The following is a 13,188-nucleotide window of genomic DNA, read 5'->3' as shown; positions in this document are numbered from 1 at the left end:
GTGGAGGAAGACCCTGGGCCCTCCAATGTTCACACACGACCCTGTGCTAGGGACGAGGGTGATGCGGCCATGGAGGTGAAAGAAGACGGGAGAAAAGAGGCAGGAAAGGAAAAGGGAGTGAAAGAAGGGAAGGGAAAGAAGGGTGTAAAGGAAAGAAAGACAGTGGCGGAAGGAAGCGAAAAGAAGGACAAGGCTTCAAATGAAAATGGTGGAAAGTCCAAGGTCCCAAACCCCCACGTATCGGACGGTTCCGGGTCCGAAATGGACGAGGGTGACGAGGCGGTACCTCCCGTTTCCCTTAAGAGAGACCTTGCGGTGTCAGACGCAGACTGCAGCGACTCGTCTGACAGCGATTTGATGCCGTCCGACAAGAGCGGACGGAAGTTGCGAAAAGCTTGACAGCTTTAATGGCGTGTCTTTCCATTCTGACACTCAATGTTAATGGGTTGAGGAATCCCCTTAAAAGGGATCGCCTCTTGCAGTGGATCAGACTGCAGAAACACCTAGATGTAGTTTGTCTGCAAGAAACCCATTTTGGGATAGAAGACATCAGAATGTTAAGGCGCGCTTGGAAGGGCTCGGTCTTGTTCTCTCTGGGAAGCCATTCTAGTTGCGGGGTTGCTATCTTGCTTCGGGCTGGTATTCTCGGAGAGACTGGACGGGTTTCTTTTGATTCACGCGGTAGGGTTGTGGCTTGTGATGTGATCGGTCCGGAGCATGGTTTCCGGCTCTGCAATATTTACGCCCCGAATGAGGCATCACGGCGGAAGTCCTTTTTTGAAAATTTGTACCCGTATATTTCTGGCAGGTTACCAGTAGTGTTATGCGGAGACTTTAATTGTGTCCCGGATTTGGCACAGGACAAGCTGCAGACTACTCTTCACACCCCTTCTCGTGTGGATATTGCTGAATTAAACTTACTTTGTATTACTTACCGGCTGGAAGACGTTTGGAGGAATATCCACCCTTCTCGCAGAGAGTTTACTTGGAGGCGGGAAACGACGGGTCAGGCGTCGCGTCTCGACAGGTTTTATACACCGATTGGGGTCTCTGCTAACCTGTGCGAGATTGTACCTTGCGTTTTATCCGATCACTGTGGTGTGCGCCTTGAATTGAGACCTTCGGGTCCACCGAAAGTTGGCCCAGGTCGATGGAAGTTGAACATCCAGCTGTTACAGGACCGTATTTTCAAAGAAGAGTTAAGAGGGCGTTACTTGGGCTGGCGGACGTTGAAAGAGGGTTTCAATTCAACCGCTGATTGGTGGGAGATGGTGAAATCTAATGTTAAAGATTTGGCCATCGAACACTCGAAACGCAAGAATAGAGAGCATAACGATGAGTTTACAGCACTGTGTAAGAAGCTCCAAGGCAACCCGTCGGACGCGGAAGTCGTGGTCAAATTGAAGGCCTTGCTGGACAAGAAATCGGAGGGTGCAAGGATCCGTTGCCGCATGTCTTTCTTAGATCAGCAGGAGCGACCGTCAAAGAAGATGTTCGCTGAAGAAAGAAAGAATGCGGAGGATCGCCATATTGATGCTGTGGAGACGCCAGAGGGGGGCTTTACATCAGACCCACAGCGAATCAGGGACGTCTATGTGGACTTTTATAGGGACCTTTTCTCTAAAAACGACGTCGACATAGAGTTACAAGGGGATTTTTTGGCATCATTGGAAACAACGGTACCAACCCCGATTTCAGCAGGGCTGGAGGAGCCTATCACCTCGAAGGATTATTTCGCTGCGGTCAAGGCGATGGCCCCAAACAAATCGCCTGGCAGCGACGGGTTACCAAGGGAGTTTTATTTGGAGTGCTGGGATTTCATCGGTGCTGACCTATTGGAACTGTATAACGAATCTTGGGTGCGGGGTTCGTTATGCCCTTCCCAGAGAGTTGCAGTTGTAACGCTCCTTCATAAGAAAGGAGATCGTAGGAAACCCGCAAACAAAAGGCCTATTTCCCTGTTAAATACGGATTACAAGATACTGTCCAAGGCAATGAGCATGCGTATGTCGAAAGCGTTGCCTGACATAATTAACGACCACCAGACGTGCGCAGTCAAGGGCAGGAGCATACATCATAACCTCCTGATGCTCAGGGATATAGTAGCTTTTATATCGTCCAGGGACATGGGTGGGGCCATAGTGTCACTTGACCTGGAGAAAGCCTTTGACAGGGTGGACCACCAGTACTTGTTTAGTGTTTTGGAGAAGTTCGGGTTTGGCCCTAACTTCGTCCGATGGGCTCGTATTTTGTATTTTGATATTTCTAGTGTACTTTTTATTAATGGTTTTACTACGAAATCATTCCCAGTTAAGCAAGGTGTCCGACAGGGTTGTGCGCTTTCCCCGTTACTGTATATCATTTTTGCGGAATCGTTGGCTAGGCGCATAGACAGCATTGATACCATCAGGGGAATCCGCCCACCTGGAGGAAAGCGCAGAAGTGTCAAGATAATGCAGTACGCGGACGACATTACTGCTTTTTTCACTGACTTTGGCTCTATCAAGAGTTTCTTCAAATGTTTCAAGAAGTTTGAGTTGGCCACGGGAAGCAAACTTAACATGGCTAAGACGAAAGGTCTTAAGTTGGGCAAATGGAGAAATTGTAACATTCCTTTGGACATTGTGTGGGCTTGTGAGTCGATCAAAATTAATGGCGTTTATTTTGGTCCAGGTCGATCAGACATTTTGAGCTGGAAAGAAAAAGTCCAAAAGGCCGAAAACTCTCTAGAGAAGGCAAAACAAAGGAATGTTTCAATCATTGGTAGAGTCAAAGCAGTGAACGTACTTGTGGCGCCAATATTCTGGTATATGGCACCTGTTTATCCTTTACCGGATCGGATCCGACGCAGGATAAATGAGATTATTTTTAAGTTTATATGGAAGGGTGGCACGGAACTGGTGGCGCGGGGCCATCTACATAACAGTCACGAAGAAGGAGGGCTGGAGTTGACAGATATAAGTAGTACTGTGAGGGCAATGGCCCTTCAACCCCTGCTCTCCTTCGAATTGGACTTACGTTTGCCCTTTCATCCTTGGATGGAATATTGGATAGGCATAGGTCTTCGGAAGTTCTTTCCAGGCAAGTGGAGTAATTGTTTTCCCCATTCATGTGACCCGCCAGATTTTTATGTTAAACCCCTGCGTGACTTGACTGAGGTATCCAAGTCGCTCGTTTTAGCGAACAAGGTGCCAACGAAAAGGTTCGCTGATACGTTGAGAGTAGCCTCCACTCCACGAATCATGTCGCGTGATGGTCCTCTTGGGTCATCTCTGCATTTATGGCCGGCCGTGTGGAAAGGAGTCCACCACCAGATCTTGGACAACAGGTTGAAGGACCTCTCTTGGCGTATTGTCCACTCGGCCATTGTTACAAACTTTAAACGCTACAGTTGGGGTTTGGGCAATGGCGAGTGTCCAAGGTGCAATGAGATGGAGTCGATCAGGCATGCCTTCTGGTTTTGCAGGTCGAATGACTTGATCTGGGATTGGGTGGACTCAGTATCGGATCGTCTACATGTACGCCAATGGCACCCCAGTGTCTGGTATATTTTGTATGGAAGTAGCGGCCCACAGTGTTCTGTGGTTAATGAAAACTTTATATGGCTAGTCACCTCTACAGCTAAGCGGTACATTTGGCTGGGGAGGAATGCAAAGGTGTACGAGAAAATACAGTTCAATGAACAAACGATTATTTTACAAATCAAAACGGACATTAGACAGCGGGTTAAAGTAGAGAGACAACGTCTCTCCTTGACGAAATACCAAAGGCTGTGGCCTGACATCAACCTACGTCTGGTACTTGATGGGCGCCCACCGTAGAATAGAGAGGTTTTTTTTTTCAAGGTAGTTAAGACTGAGAGTTTTGTTACCTGACAAAAATTCTCACATGGTTTTCTGTTCTGTTCTGTATCGACAAGTAGTTTTGAAGGGTTTTTGTTTACTAAGTTGCAGAAGATAAAAGATTGTTTTGTAAAAACTGTTCAAAAGTGGCGTTTTATGTCCACATTAAAAGAAATCTGTTCTTTTCAGCTTAATATCTGAAACGCGACTCATCGAGTCGCTTGTATATTAAACTGATTTTTGCACATGGACTATGGAATAGGAGCTTGCTCCGTCCTGGTCACGGGTTGGCCCGGTTTTGCACTACCTCCGGGATTCGGCCCACTCCCTTCGGGGATATCATCAATAATAAAAAATAAAAAAAGTTAAAAGAGATACCTTACCTACCTGTTGATCTTCCCTCGCGGATTAAGCGAATTGGAATTTCCATTCATACAACCCATCGGAAATACTTTCCGGTGACGTCACAGGAAGAATTCTCTTTCTGTGACGTCACATAGTGTTTCCCGGCCAAGGATTTCTCGGCACAGTCAAAACATGCGGTTAAGATAGACCTTTTCCATTTTTCAGGCCTAACACTGGACCCGGGCGGAACAGTGATAATGCGGACAACGAAGTTTGTAGACACCTTCAAGTTATATAGAATGGCGTAACGAGGGTACATATGAGGTGATGTGATATTTAGACATCAGAGCAGTCATCGGCTTCCCATATCTGTCAGTTTCAGAACGAAGGTAAGTTGTAAGACAGCCTAACGCTGGGAATTGTCATTAGTTATCGTTATCGCTTCTCGGCCTTTTGGCTAAGATCATGTGTAGTATCTGTTCTTTTCAGCTTAATATCTGAAACGCGACTCATCGAGTCGCTTGTATATTAAACTGATTTTTGCACATGGACTATGGAATAGGAGCTTGCTCCGTCCTGGTCACGGGTTGGCCCGGTTTTGCACTACCTCCGGGATTCGGCCCACTCCCTTCGGGGATATCATCAATAATAAAAAATAAAAAAAGTTAAAAGAGATACCTTACCTACCTGTTGATCTTCCCTCGCGGATTAAGCGAATTGGAATTTCCATTCATACAACCCATCGGAAATACTTTCCGGTGACGTCACAGGAAAAATTCTCTTTCTGTGACGTCACATAGTGTTTCCCGGCCAAGGATTTCTCGGCACAGTCAAAACATGCGGTTAAGATAGACCTTTTCCATTTTTCAGGCCTAACACTGGACCCGGGCGGAACAGTGATAATGCGGACAACGAAGTTTGTAGACACCTTCAAGTTATATAGAATGGCGTAACGAGGGTACATATGAGGTGATGTGATATTTAGACATCAGAGCAGTCATCGGCTTCCCATATCTGTCAGTTTCAGAACGAAGGTAAGTTGTAAGACAGCCTAACGCTGGGAATTGTCATTAGTTATCGTTATCGCTTCTCGGCCTTTTGGCTAAGATCATGTGTAGTATCTGTTCTTTTCAGCTTAATATCTGAAACGCGACTCATCGAGTCGCTTGTATATTAAACTGATTTTTGCACATGGACTATGGAATAGGAGCTTGCTCCGTCCTGGTCACGGGTTGGCCCGGTTTTGCACTACCTCCGGGATTCGGCCCACTCCCTTCGGGGATATCATCAATAATAAAAAATAAAAAAAGTTAAAAGAGATACCTTACCTACCTGTTGATCTTCCCTCGCGGATTAAGCGAATTGGAATTTCCATTCATACAACCCATCGGAAATACTTTCCGGTGACGTCACAGGAAAAATTCTCTTTCTGTGACGTCACATAGTGTTTCCCGGCCAAGGATTTCTCGGCACAGTCAAAACATGCGGTTAAGATAGACCTTTTCCATTTTTCAGGCCTAACACTGGACCCGGGCGGAACAGTGATAATGCGGACAACGAAGTTTGTAGACACCTTCAAGTTATATAGAATGGCGTAACGAGGGTACATATGAGGTGATGTGATATTTAGACATCAGAGCAGTCATCGGCTTCCCATATCTGTCAGTTTCAGAACGAAGGTAAGTTGTAAGACAGCCTAACGCTGGGAATTGTCATTAGTTATCGTTATCGCTTCTCGGCCTTTTGGCTAAGATCATGTGTAGTATCTGTTCTTTTCAGCTTAATATCTGAAACGCGACTCATCGAGTCGCTTGTATATTAAACTGATTTTTGCACATGGACTATGGAATAGGAGCTTGCTCCGTCCTGGTCACGGGTTGGCCCGGTTTTGCACTACCTCCGGGATTCGGCCCACTCCCTTCGGGGATATCATCAATAATAAAAAATAAAAAAAGTTAAAAGAGATACCTTACCTACCTGTTGATCTTCCCTCGCGGATTAAGCGAATTGGAATTTCCATTCATACAACCCATCGGAAATACTTTCCGGTGACGTCACAGGAAAAATTCTCTTTCTGTGACGTCACATAGTGTTTCCCGGCCAAGGATTTCTCGGCACAGTCAAAACATGCGGTTAAGATAGACCTTTTCCATTTTTCAGGCCTAACACTGGACCCGGGCGGAACAGTGATAATGCGGACAACGAAGTTTGTAGACACCTTCAAGTTATATAGAATGGCGTAACGAGGGTACATATGAGGTGATGTGATATTTAGACATCAGAGCAGTCATCGGCTTCCCATATCTGTCAGTTTCAGAACGAAGGTAAGTTGTAAGACAGCCTAACGCTGGGAATTGTCATTAGTTATCGTTATCGCTTCTCGGCCTTTTGGCTAAGATCATGTGTAGTATCTGTTCTTTTCAGCTTAATATCTGAAACGCGACTCATCGAGTCGCTTGTATATTAAACTGATTTTTGCACATGGACTATGGAATAGGAGCTTGCTCCGTCCTGGTCACGGGTTGGCCCGGTTTTGCACTACCTCCGGGATTCGGCCCACTCCCTTCGGGGATATCATCAATAATAAAAAATAAAAAAAGTTAAAAGAGATACCTTACCTACCTGTTGATCTTCCCTCGCGGATTAAGCGAATTGGAATTTCCATTCATACAACCCATCGGAAATACTTTCCGGTGACGTCACAGGAAAAATTCTCTTTCTGTGACGTCACATAGTGTTTCCCGGCCAAGGATTTCTCGGCACAGTCAAAACATGCGGTTAAGATAGACCTTTTCCATTTTTCAGGCCTAACACTGGACCCGGGCGGAACAGTGATAATGCGGACAACGAAGTTTGTAGACACCTTCAAGTTATATAGAATGGCGTAACGAGGGTACATATGAGGTGATGTGATATTTAGACATCAGAGCAGTCATCGGCTTCCCATATCTGTCAGTTTCAGAACGAAGGTAAGTTGTAAGACAGCCTAACGCTGGGAATTGTCATTAGTTATCGTTATCGCTTCTCGGCCTTTTGGCTAAGATCATTGCGGTTTACCAGCTGTTTTACTAGAGTGCTTTTCCTAAGAAGTTTTTCTTATTGTATTTTGTGCCGGATTTGTGGTTCCTGTTCGTGTTTCCCGTTCCCCTCCCCCAAGAGAGGCGTTTCCCTCTCATCCCCTCACGGTTTGCGTGTTAGCATTCCGTGAGTTTTTCCCTGTTCCCTGGTTCCGTTTGCCTAGGCGATGGCTTCATCGGTCAGGCGCAACTGTAGTGTGTTGCTTCGGTGTGCAGACGGTGTTTGTACTCCGAGGCAGGTTTTCGAGATATTGGAAAGTGTTGGAGCTACTGTTGCGTCTGTTTTAGATGCAGTGCAGGTCCTGCCCAACAAGTCAATGGATGTTACGTTCAAGACGGTAGCATTGAAGCGAGCGTTCGTAAAGGTTTTGAGGAGGTTGCCCAGTGTAGTGGTGGAGCCGTACAGTAACGACTATGTCGTTGTTACTGTACTCAACGTAGAGCACGAGTTGAACGACAACATCGTGAAGTTTGCCTTGGGGATGTATGGGAAGGTGGTCGCCTCCCGGTGGTGTGTATACCCGGAATATCCGAGTATTTTTAACGGGAACAGACAATACAAGGTTGTACTCGAAAAGGATATCCCCTCGTCTCTTCGGATTGGCGCTCGGAACATATCCGTTCGCTATCCTGGGCAGCCGTTCACCTGCCTGCGATGTGGGGGCCGGGACCACCGTATAAAAGAGTGTCCCAACTTGAAATGTTTTTTGTGTTTGGGGCTGGGTCACCAGTCCAAGGACTGCAAGGAAGGCATACGGTGCTCGATTTGCTTGGAATTGGGCCATCCGTTTCGTGCGTGCCCGATGTCCTTTGCAAGGAAGGCACATACAACGGCGGCATGGGATAGAGAGTCCCAAGGATCGGATTCGGAGGAAGAGGCTCCGACGGTAGTCACCCCTGCAGCACCCACAGCTCCACCCGGATCTGTGGAGCCTGCCGTTGCCACTGTTTCACAAGGGGGAAAGGAAGTAGCCACGGATGTGGTTGAGAGCGAGGTCGTGGAGGAAGACCCTGGGCCCTCCAATGTTCACACACGAACCTGTGCTAGGGACGAGGGTGATGCGGCCATGGAGGTGAAAGAAGACGGGAGAAAAGAGGCAGGAAAGGAAAAGGGAGTGAAAGAAGGGAAGGGAAAGAAGGGTGTAAAGGAAAGAAAGACAGTGGCGGAAGGAAGCGAAAAGAAGGACAAGGCTTCAAATGAAAATGGTGGAAAGTCCAAGGTCCCAAACCCCCACGTATCGGACGGTTCCGGGTCCGAAATGGACGAGGGTGACGAGGCGGTACCTCCCGTTTCCCTTAAGAGAGACCTTGCGGTGTCAGACGCAGACTGCAGCGACTCGTCTGACAGCGACTTGATGCCGTCCGACAAGAGCGGACGGAAGTTGCGAAAAGCTTGACAGCTTTAATGGCGTGTCTTTCCATTCTGACACTCAATGTTAATGGGTTGAGGAATCCCCTTAAAAGGGATCGCCTCTTGCAGTGGATCAGACTGCAGAAACACCTAGATGTAGTTTGTCTGCAAGAAACCCATTTTGGGATAGAAGACATCAGAATGTTAAGGCGCGCTTGGAAGGGCTCGGTCTTGTTCTCTCTGGGAAGCCATTCTAGTTGCGGGGTTGCTATCTTGCTTCGGGCTGGTATTCTCGGAGAGACTGGACGGGTTTCTTTTGATTCACGCGGTAGGGTTGTGGCTTGTGATGTGATCGGTCCGGAGCATGGTTTCCGGCTCTGCAATATTTACGCCCCGAATGAGGCATCACGGCGGAAGTCCTTTTTTGAAAATTTGTACCCGTATATTTCTGGCAGGTTACCAGTAGTGTTATGCGGAGACTTTAATTGTGTCCCGGATTTGGCACAGGACAAGCTGCAGACTACTGTTCACACCCCTTCTCGTGTGGATATTGCTGAATTAAACTTACTTTGTAATACTTACCGGCTGGAAGACGTTTGGAGGAATATCCACCCTTCTCGCAGAGAGTTTACTTGGCGGCGGGAAACGACGGGTCAGGCGTCGCGTCTCGACAGGTTTTATACACCGATTGGGGTCTCTGCTAACCTGTGCGAGATTGTACCTTGCGTTTTATCCGATCACTGTGGTGTGCGCCTTGAATTGAGACCTTCGGGTCCACCGAAAGTTGGCCCAGGTCGATGGAAGTTGAACATCCAGCTGTTACAGGACCGTATTTTCAAAGAAGAGTTAAGAGGGCGTTACTTGGGCTGGCGGACGTTGAAAGAGGGTTTCAATTCAACCGCTGATTGGTGGGAGATGGTGAAATCTAATGTTAAAGATTTGGCCATCGAACACTCGAAACGCAAGAATAGAGAGCATAACGATGAGTTTACAGCACTGTGTAAGAAGCTCCAAGGCAACCCGTCGGACGCGGAAGTCGTGGTCAAATTGAAGGCCTTGCTGGACAAGAAATCGGAGGGTGCGAGGATCCGTTGCCGCATGTCTTTCTTAGATCAGCAGGAGCGACCGTCAAAGAAGATGTTCGCTGAAGAAAGAAAGAATGCGGAGGATCGCCATATTGATGCTGTGGAGACGCCAGAGGGGGGTATTACATCAGACCCACAGCGAATCAGGGACGTCTATGTGGACTTTTATAGGGACCTTTTCTCTAAAAACGACGTCGACATAGAGTTACAAGGGGATTTTTTGGCATCATTGGAAACAACGGTACCAACCCCGATTTCAGCAGGGCTGGAGGAGCCTATCACCTCGAAGGATTATTTCGCTGCGGTCAAGGCGATGGCCCCAAACAAATCGCCTGGCAGCGACGGGTTACCAAGGGAGTTTTATTTGGAGTGCTGGGATTTCATCGGTGCTGACCTATTGGAACTGTATAACGAATCTTGGGTGCGGGGTTCGTTATGCCCTTCCCAGAGAATTGCAGTTGTAACGCTCCTTCATAAGAAAGGAGATCGTAGGAAACCCGCAAACAAAAGGCCTATTTCCCTGTTAAATACGGATTACAAGATACTGTCCAAGGCAATGAGCATGCGTATGTCGAAAGCGTTGCCTGACATAATTAACGACCACCAGACGTGCGCAGTCAAGGGCAGGAGCATACATCATAACCTCCTGATGCTCAGGGATATAGTAGCTTTTATATCGTCCAGGGACATGGGTGGGGCCATAGTGTCACTTGACCTGGAGAAAGCCTTTGACAGGGTGGACCACCAGTACTTGTTTAGTGTTTTGGAGAAGTTCGGGTTTGGCCCTAACTTCGTCCGATGGGCTCGTATTTTGTATTTTGATATTTCTAGTGTACTTTTTATTAATGGTTTTACTACGAAATCATTCCCAGTTAAGCAAGGTGTCCGACAGGGTTGTGCGCTTTCCCCGTTACTGTATATCATTTTTGCGGAATCGTTGGCTAGGCGCATAGACAACATTGATACCATCAGGGGAATCCGCCCACCTGGAGGAAAGCGCAGAAGTGTCAAGATAATGCAGTACGCGGACGACATTACTGCTTTTTTCACTGACTTTGGCTCGATCAAGAGTTTCTTCAAATGTTTCAAGAAGTTTGAATTGGCCACGGGAAGCAAACTTAACATGGCTAAGACGAAAGGTCTTAAGTTGGGCAAATGGAGAAATTGTAACATTCCTTTGGACATTGTGTGGGCTTGTGAGTCGATCAAAATTAATGGCGTTTATTTTGGTCCAGGTCGATCAGACATTTTGAGCTGGAAAGAAAAAGTCCAAAAGGCCGAAAACTCTCTAGAGAAGGCAAAACAAAGGAATGTTTCAATCATTGGTAGAGTCAAAGCAGTGAACGTACTTGTGGCGCCAATATTCTGGTATATGGCACCTGTTTATCCTTTACCGGATCGGATCCGACGCAGGATAAATGAGATTATTTTTAAGTTTATATGGAAGGGTGGCACGGAACTGGTGGCGCGGGGCCATCTACATAACAGTCACGAAGAAGGAGGGCTGGAGTTGACAGATATAGGTAGTACTGTGAGGGCAATGGCCCTTCAACCCCTGCTCTCCTTCGAATTGGACCTACGTTTGCCCTTTCATCCTTGGATGGAATATTGGATAGGCATAGGTCTTCGGAAGTTCTTTCCAGGCAAGTGGAGTAATTGTTTTCCCCATTCATGTGACCCGCCAGATTTTTATGTTAAACCCTTGCGTGACTTGACTGAGGTATCCAAGTCGCTCGTTTTAGCGAACAAGGTGCCAACGAAAAGGTTTGCTGATACGTTGAGAGTAGCCTCCACTCCACGAATCATGTCGCGTGATGGTCCTCTTGGGTCATCTCTGCATTTATGGCCGGCCGTGTGGAAAGGAGTCCACCACCAGATCTTGGACAACAGGTTGAAGGACCTCTCTTGGCGTATTGTCCACTCGGCCATTGTTACAAACTTTAAACGCTACAGTTGGGGTTTGGGCAATGGCGAGTGTCCAAGGTGCAATGAGATGGAGTCGATCAGGCATGCCTTCTGGTTTTGCAGGTCGAATGACTTGATCTGGGATTGGGTGGACTCAGTATCGGATCGTCTACATGTACGCCAATGGCACCCCAGTGTCTGGTATATTTTGTATGGAAGTAGCGGCCCACAGTGTTCTGTGGTTAATGAAAACTTTATATGGCTAGTCACCTCTACAGCTAAGCGGTACATTTGGCTGGGGAGGAATGCAAAGGTGTACGAGAAAATACAGTTCAATGAACAAACGATTATTTTACAAATCAAAACGGACATTAGACAGCGGGTTAAAGTAGAGAGACAACGTCTCTCCTTGACGAAATACCAAAGGCTGTGGCCTGACATCAACCTACGTTTGGTACTTGATGGGCGCCCACCGTAGAATAGAGAGGTTTTTTTTCAAGGTAGTTAAGATTGAGAGTTTTGTTACCTGACAAAAATTCTCACATGGTTTTCTGTTCTGTTCTGTATCGACAAGTAGTTTTCAAGGGTTTTTGTTTACTAAGTTGCAGAAGATAAAAGATTGTTTTGTAAAAACTGTTCAAAAGTGGCGTTTTATGTCCACATTAAAAGAAATCTGTTCTTTTCAGCTTAATATCTGAAACGCGACTCATCGAGTCGCTTGTATATTAAACTGATTTTTGCACATGGACTATGGAATAGGAGCTTGCTCCGTCCTGGTCACGGGTTGGCCCGGTTTTGCACTACCTCCGGGATTCGGCCCACTCCCTTCGGGGATATCATCAATAATAAAAAATAAAAAAAGTTAAAAGAGATACCTTACCTACCTGTTGATCTTCCCTCGCGGATTAAGCGAATTGGAATTTCCATTCATACAACCCATCGGAAATACTTTCCGGTGACGTCACAGGAAAAATTCTCTTTCTGTGACGTCACATAGTGTTTCCCGGCCAAGGATTTCTCGGCACAGTCAAAACATGCGGTTAAGATAGACCTTTTCCATTTTTCAGGCCTAACACTGGACCCGGGCGGAACAGTGATAATGCGGACAACGAAGTTTGTAGACACCTTCAAGTTATATAGAATGGCGTAACGAGGGTACATATGAGGTGATGTGATATTTAGACATCAGAGCAGTCATCGGCTTCCCATATCTGTCAGTTTCAGAACGAAGGTAAGTTGTAAGACAGCCTAACGCTGGGAATTGTCATTAGTTATCGTTATCGCTTCTCGGCCTTTTGGCTAAGATCATGTGTAGTATCTGTTCTTTTCAGCTTAATATCTGAAACGCGACTCATCGAGTCGCTTGTATATTAAACTGATTTTTGCACATGGACTATGGAATAGGAGCTTGCTCCGTCCTGGTCACGGGTTGGCCCGGTTTTGCACTACCTCCGGGATTCGGCCCACTCCCTTCGGGGATATCATCAATAATAAAAAATAAAAAAAGTTAAAAGAGATACCTTACCTACCTGTTGATCTTCCCTCGCGGATTAAGCGAATTGGAATTTCCATTCATACAACCC

The 13,188-nt window shown here is 46.6% G+C and overlaps 5 non-coding genes and 2 pseudogenes across 5 annotated transcripts; all 7 read left to right on the top strand.

Moving 5' to 3' along the window:
* Positions 1-3,996: 3,996 nt before the first annotated feature.
* Positions 3,997-4,172, top strand: LOC139983879 (U2 spliceosomal RNA; annotated as a pseudogene).
* A 452-nt stretch (positions 4,173-4,624) lies between these two features.
* On the top strand, positions 4,625-4,817 carry LOC139983960 (U2 spliceosomal RNA). Its single transcript, XR_011798882.1, has one exon. It is a non-coding gene; the product is annotated as a U2 spliceosomal RNA (small nuclear RNA).
* Positions 4,818-5,269: 452 nt separating this feature from the next.
* Positions 5,270-5,462, top strand: LOC139983959 (U2 spliceosomal RNA). Its single transcript, XR_011798881.1, has one exon. It is a non-coding gene; the product is annotated as a U2 spliceosomal RNA (small nuclear RNA).
* A 452-nt stretch (positions 5,463-5,914) lies between these two features.
* LOC139983958 (U2 spliceosomal RNA) lies at positions 5,915-6,107 on the top strand. Its single transcript, XR_011798880.1, has one exon. It is a non-coding gene; the product is annotated as a U2 spliceosomal RNA (small nuclear RNA).
* A 452-nt stretch (positions 6,108-6,559) lies between these two features.
* On the top strand, positions 6,560-6,752 carry LOC139983957 (U2 spliceosomal RNA). Its single transcript, XR_011798879.1, has one exon. It is a non-coding gene; the product is annotated as a U2 spliceosomal RNA (small nuclear RNA).
* Positions 6,753-12,256: 5,504 nt separating this feature from the next.
* On the top strand, positions 12,257-12,432 carry LOC139983878 (U2 spliceosomal RNA; annotated as a pseudogene).
* Positions 12,433-12,884: 452 nt separating this feature from the next.
* LOC139983956 (U2 spliceosomal RNA) lies at positions 12,885-13,077 on the top strand. Its single transcript, XR_011798878.1, has one exon. It is a non-coding gene; the product is annotated as a U2 spliceosomal RNA (small nuclear RNA).
* The last annotated feature ends 111 nt before the right edge of the window (positions 13,078-13,188 follow it).

This window comes from Apostichopus japonicus, chromosome 16 (genome assembly GCF_037975245.1).
Source record: "Apostichopus japonicus isolate 1M-3 chromosome 16, ASM3797524v1, whole genome shotgun sequence".
Lineage (NCBI taxonomy): Eukaryota > Metazoa > Echinodermata > Holothuroidea > Aspidochirotida > Stichopodidae > Apostichopus > Apostichopus japonicus.
Note: the sequence above shows the minus strand (reverse complement) of the source record. Positions and strands in the feature narration are given on the sequence as shown.